Genomic DNA, 6,985 nt, shown 5'->3' on the forward strand with positions numbered 1-6,985 from the left:
TGAAAAGCCAGATACCTTCTGTACTGAACATGTTTGCTGCTAGTTTGTGTTTCATGAGTCAAAAGCACATTTAAGTTAAACTATTCTTTTATTATGGACTTGCTAATTCAGTCTGCCACAAACATAGATAAAAAGCAGAAACCTCATATTGACTCATGCTTCATAACTGTGCTTTGTGTTTTGAAAGTACTTATGTTTGTTTGTCCATACACCTGCATGAGGTCAATGCTATCTTATGAGGAAACAGGAAAAGGTAAACATTTCTAAAACTTATTTGAAGAGACCTTGGGCGCTGGCTCCACACCCAGTCCCACAACACTTAGAGGAAGCTCGAAGACCAGGTGCTCTAACATGCCCAGGATCACAGATGAAGAGATCTCAATGTCTGCCCTAACACCCAGAGTAACTGGGTCCCCCAGGATCCAGGATGCAGGAACCCCGGCCCAGCCAGTGTCATGGGTTCCTTCTGGTCTGAACCTGCACCTGGAGCAGACCCGTGATGCTGGCTTTGCACCCACTCTTACAACACCCAGAGGGAGCCAGACTCCTATAAGCTCTGAAACACCCAGGACCACAGAATCACATGATCACAGAAGAAGCTCTACTCCTAGGAGATCAGACAGACGCAAAAGCATGGGAGCTCTAACACACTCAAGATCACAGTTGAGGCCACAACATCTTTCCCAACACCCAGTATAACTGGGACAACCACAGAAGCCAGGAAAGCACAACACTCCCCCACACCCCCGCCGCCCATGCAGAGGCAAGAGTTCCTCCCAGCAGGCTCCCGTGCCTGAAGCAAACCAAGGGCTCTGGATACCCATCTACCCCTGCAACACCCAGAAAAAGCATGACTCCCAGAAGTTCTGACACAACAAGATCTCAGGAGCTTGGTCAAACCAGGATTTCAGGATCCTAGAGGCAGGTTGACCCCCCCACCCCCCACCCCGCTCAGGAGCTCTGACACACCCAGTATATCAGGATCACAGGATCACAGATTCACAGAATCACAGAGACAGCTGGACTTTGAAGAGTTCTGACACAACCAGGATCAAAGGAGGGACAGTCTTCACTAATAGACAGCAAGAGCAGGTAGCACTAGAGGCAACCAGATGGCAAGAGGCAAGTATATGAACATAAGCAACAGAAACCAAGGTTACTTGGCATCATCAGAAGCCAGTTCTACTACAGCAAGTCCTGGATACCCCATCATGCCAGAAAAGCAAGATTTGGATTTAAAAATCACATCTCATTATAATGATGAGAGAGGACATTAAGAAGGGCATAAATAACTCCCTTAAAGAAATACAGGAGAACACGGGTAATCAGGTGCCCTTAAAGAAGAAACATAAAAATTCCTTAAACAATTACGGGAAAAGACAACCAAACAGGTGAAAGAATTGAGCAAGACCATCCAGGATTTAAAAACGGAAATAAAAACAGTAAAAAAAAAAAAACACACAAAGGGAGACAACCCTGGAGAAAGAAAAACTAGGAAAGAGATCAGGAGTTATAGATGCAAGCATCCCCAACAGAATACAAGAGAAAATACTGTGGGAGATGAAAGATAAAGTTATCTACAAAGCTCCTCTCTTCTTAAGGCAAGACAAAGACTATATCAGTAAACTGGGGGGAAGAAAGAGAGCTTCCCACTAGGTGTTGGTGGTGCACCCCTTTAATCCCAGCACTTGGGAGGCAGAGGCAGGCTGATTTCTGAGTTAGAGGCCAGCCTGGTCTACAAAGTGAGTTCCAGGACAGCTAGGGCTATAAAGAGAAACCTTGTCTCGAAAAACCAAGAAAAGAGAAGAGAAGAGAAGAGAAGAGAAGAGAAGAGAAGAGAAGAGAAGAGAAGAGAAGAGAAGAGAAGAGAAGAGAAGAGAAGAGAAAGAGAGCTTCCTTAGCATAGTAGGGGGGAATCTATGAAAAATTGAAAACTTTCCCCTGGAGATGAAAACAAGACCAAGGTGCCTACATCTGTAACATCTATTAGGTGTTGGATGAAAATTGCAGGCAGAGCATTTGGATCAGAAAAAGAACAAGATACCACTGGAACTGGAAATAAAGAAGCAAAATTTCAATAAAACAAAAAGACCTGCATTGTATTGGTACAGAGACAGGCAAGTAGATCAATGGAACAGAAGTGAAGACCCAGAAATAAATCCACACACCTTAGGTCATTTGATCTTTGATAAAGGAGCTAAAATCATTCAGGGGAAAAACATTTTTCAACAAATGATGCTGGTACAACTGGAGGTCAACATGTAGAAGAATAAATACAAACTGATCCATTCGTATCTCCTTGTACAAAGCTCAAGTCCAATATTTGATCCAGCACCTCCACATAAAACCAGATACAATGAAACTAATAGAAGAGAAAGTGGGGGAGAGCCTTAAACACATGTGCACAAGGGAAAATTTCTTGAACAGAACACTAATGGCATATTCTGTAAGATCAAGAATTGGCAAATGGGACCTCATAAAATCACAAAGCTTCTATAAGGCAAAGAACACTGTCAATAGGACAAAAAGGCAACCCACAGGTTGGGAAAAGATTTTTACCAATCCTACATCCAATAGAGGGCTAATATCCAATATACACAAAGAACTCAAGAAGTTTAGATGCCAGAGAACCAAATAACCCTATTAAAAATGGTGTACAAAGTTAAACAAATAATTCTCACCTGAGGAATATGAATGGCTGAGAATCACCTAAAAAATATTCAACATCCTTAGTCATCAGGGAAATGTAAATCAAAACAACCCTGAAGTTCTACCTCACACCAGTCAGAATGGCTAAGATCAAAAACTCAGGTGACAGCAGATGCTGGTGAGGATGTGGAGAAAGAGAAACAACCCTTTATTGTTGGTGGGCTTGAAAGCTGGTATAACCACTCTGGAAATCAGTCTCATGGTTCCTCAGAAAATTGAACACAGTACTACGTGAGGATCCAGATATAACACTCCTGGGCATATACCCAAAAGATGCTCTAACATATAACAAGGACCCATGCTCCACTATGTTCATAGCAGCCATATTTATAATAGCCAGAAGCTGAAAAGAACCCAAATGATCCTCAACAGAAGAATGGATACAGAAATTTTGGTACATTGACACAATAGAGTACTACTCAGCTATTAAAAACAAAGAATTCATAAAATTCTTAGGCAAATGGATGGAATTAGAAAATATCATCCTGAGTGAGGTAACCCAGTCACAAAAGAACACACAGGGTATGCACTCACTGATAAGTGGATATTAGCCCAAAATCTTGGAATAGCCAACACAATTTACAGGCCACATGAAGCTCAGGAAGAAGGAGGACCAAAGTGTGGATGCTTCAATCCTTCTTAGAAAGTAGAAGAAAATACACATGGGAGGAAATAGGGAGACAATGTAAGGAGCAGATACTGAAATAAAGGCCATCAAGAAACTGCCCCACCTGGGGATCAATCATATATACAATCACCAAACCCATACACTATTGCTGATGCCAAGAAATGCTTGCTGCCAAGAGCCTGATATAGCTGTCTCCCAAGAGGCTCTGCCAGAGCCTGACAAATACAGAGGCAGATGTTTGCAGCCAACCATTGGACTGAGCATGGGAATGGAGAAGTTAGAGAGAGGACTGAAGAAACTGAAGGGGTTTGCAACCCCATATGAAGAACAACAGTATAAACCAACTAGTCCCCTCCCCCATAGCTCCCAAGGACTAATCCACCAACCAAAGAATATACATGTATTGAGTGACCCATGTCTCCAGCTACATATGTATCAGAGGATAGTGTTGTCTGACATCAATGGGAGGAGAGACCCTTGGTCCTTTTAAAGCTCAATGCCCCAGTGTAGGGGAATGCCAGCGCATGGAGGCTGGAGAGGGTTGGTGGGGAGCACCCTCAAAGAAACAGGGCGAAGGATGGGTGCTGGAGGGGAAACTGGGAAAGGGGATAACGTTTGAAATGTAAATAAAGAAATATCCAATAAAAGAAAAGGAAAAATTGCTAAAATTGTTTTTTAAACTTATTTGAAGATTACAATTGTAAGAAAGAAGAAATTTTAATTGATTCTACAAACCATAATGAATTATTAAGTGGACTTCAACTTACAGCAGATGAAGGACTTCATTATAACTCTCATGTTTTTATTCAGATCAATCTATATGGTAAAACAATTTAAAGTATTGGATTGGCAACATAGTTCAGCAGGGACTTCACTTCAGCTTAAAATTATACTATCCTCATATGAAATATATGCTTCATTATATTTCTGGGACACATTGCATGCTCTAAGTATATGCACCTGGGATTTTCACTGTTTGGTACAATTTTATGGTCTGTATACCTAATTAATGTAACTGTGTTACTGTAATTAATAAGTCTCAGTGTTTATGCTTTCATAACTACTTGTTTTTAACACTTTTGCTCATGTGATATTCAGTTGTCTATGAAGTACACAAATGCATTTCTCAAATTAACCTACTTTCACAAAATAATTAATGCTCTTCTGTTATTGTGATGCCCAATTCTTCTTTGCAGTGTACTAAATGAACATTTTTTGTTTGACTATGAATACATAAAATTATAATTAAATAAAATAAATATATGTATTTGGTCTTTGGGAGGTGACTCTGTAGACAAAGTGCTAGAGACAAAACAAGGAACACTAGAGTTCAGAGTCCCAACACCCATATATATGATGTGTGAGCATAGCAGATTGCCCATAGTCAAAGCATTCCTAAGTCAGAGATACAGGTTCTACACAGCTAGATGGCTAGCTAACATAAATGGCAAGCCGCATAGCTAACCTTGACAACTCAGAAAGATCTGAGTTCTAGTGAGAGAGTCTTTTTAAATAAGTAAGATTAGAAGGGATACATATGACATTAACCTCTGTCCTACTAGAATATGCACATATGTACACAAACATTCACATTTACCTCCTAATATATGTATCAGCATTAATTACCATAGGTACACACATACACAGCCTGTGCATGTATACTTTCAAAAATACATGGGAAGATTTTAGACATTATTGTCTGGCTGAAGTAAAAAAAGAAAAAAGCAATGTAGAATAAAGGTCGTCATATCATATGTAATAAGAAAGACAATCTGGGCCTGAGTGTCAAATCTTAGCTTTAAAAAACAACATAGAACAATTAAATTATTAAAATTTTAGAACTATACATTCTTTGGGGGTTTTTTAGTATTAAACGTCAAAAATATAATTCTTTGAGGATTTTGACAATTTTGTATAGTATTCAAGCCCATGTCTTTTGGAATCATTGTTCAAACCCTAGTGGAATGTCTTTTAAATTCTAAGGCAAAATGGCAATCATATCAAAGCTTAATTCTCCGTCCAAAAGTTTCTAAGCAAAAATTTTGCTCAATCTTGAAGTGTCGATATTTCTCTAACTCTAGTTTTCTACACTTTATCTTAATTAGAAGGATGGAAAGGTCAAAAATATTATATAGTTTACATCTCAAGAATTCAAGTCTTCTAAAGATGAAATTTAGTAAGATTATAGCCTATCTTTTCTCCTCTTCTATCTTAGCACACAGGAAAGCAAGGGCCAAATCATGCAGACTCTAACAAGAAACTTTACAAATGATCAAGAGAAGCAGGAGGTACCAGCACAGATACAAGAAGAATGTGAGTACCTTGACATCAACAGCTAGTGAACATTAAGTACAATTCTTATATATATTAATAGAAAATTACCCATAACCTCACTTCCAATTTTTCTATACAATATGCCCTACTTCCCACAAAATATTCAAAGCAAAAGAGACCCAATATGAAGACATGAAGCTACACTTAATTATAAAAAACAGACTCGGTCCCCGCCAGCACCAGGGTAGCTTGGCGCGGAGTCTGTGAACACCCACAAGCTACCCACAAGACCCTCCACAGGATCTTAAGACCTCTGGGGAGTGGAACAAAGCTGCTGCTCCAATCCAATCACCCAGGGCCTGAGACTACATTAATTAGGGAAGCAGAAAACCCGGCCTGATCAGGGGCACAAGTCCCTTCTGGTCCCCGCCAGCACTGGGGTAGCTTGGGTGCAGAGTGACCAAACAGGTGATGGAATTGAATAAAACCATCTAAGACCTAAAAAGGGAAGTAGACACAATAAAGAAAACCCAAAGTGAGGCAACGCTGGAGATAGAAAACCTGGGAAAGAAATCTGGAACCATAGATGCAAGCATCAGCAACAGAATACAAGAGATAGAAGAGAGAATCTCAGGTGCAGAAGATTCCATAGAGACCATCGGCACAACAATCAAAAAAAATACAAAATGCAAAAAGATCCTAACTCAAAACATCCAGGAAATCCAGGACACAATAGAAGACCAAACCTATGGATGATAGGAGTAGATGAGAATGGAGATTTTCAACTTAAAGGGCCAGCAAATATCTTCAACAAAATTATAGAAGAAAACTTCCCAAACCTAAAGAAAGAGATGCCCATGAATATACAAGAAGCCTACAGAACTCCAAATAGACTAGACCAGAAAAGAAATTCCTCCTGACACATAATAATCAGAACAACAAATGCACTAAATAAAGATAGAATATTAAAAGCAGTAAGGGAAAAAGGTCAAGTAACATATAAAGGCAGGCCTGTCAGAATTACACCAGACTTTTCACCAGAGTCTATGAAAGCCAGAAGATCCTGGACAGATGTTATACAGACACTAAGAGAACACAAATGCCAGCCCAGGCTAACATACCCAGCCAAACTCTCAATTACCATAGATGGAAAAACCAAAGTTTTCCATGACAAAACCAAATTCTCACATTTACTTTGCACGAATCCAGCCCTTCAAAGGATAATAACAGAAAAAAAACAATACAAGGACTGAAACCACGCCCTAGAAAACGTAAGAAAGTAATTCCTCAACAAAACAAAAAGAAGACAGCCACAAGAACAGAATGCCAACTCTAAAAACAAAAATAATAGGAAGCAACAATTACTTTTCCTTA

Source organism: Mus musculus, chromosome 7 (assembly GCF_000001635.26).
Source record: "Mus musculus strain C57BL/6J chromosome 7, GRCm38.p6 C57BL/6J".
Lineage (NCBI taxonomy): Eukaryota > Metazoa > Chordata > Mammalia > Rodentia > Muridae > Mus > Mus musculus.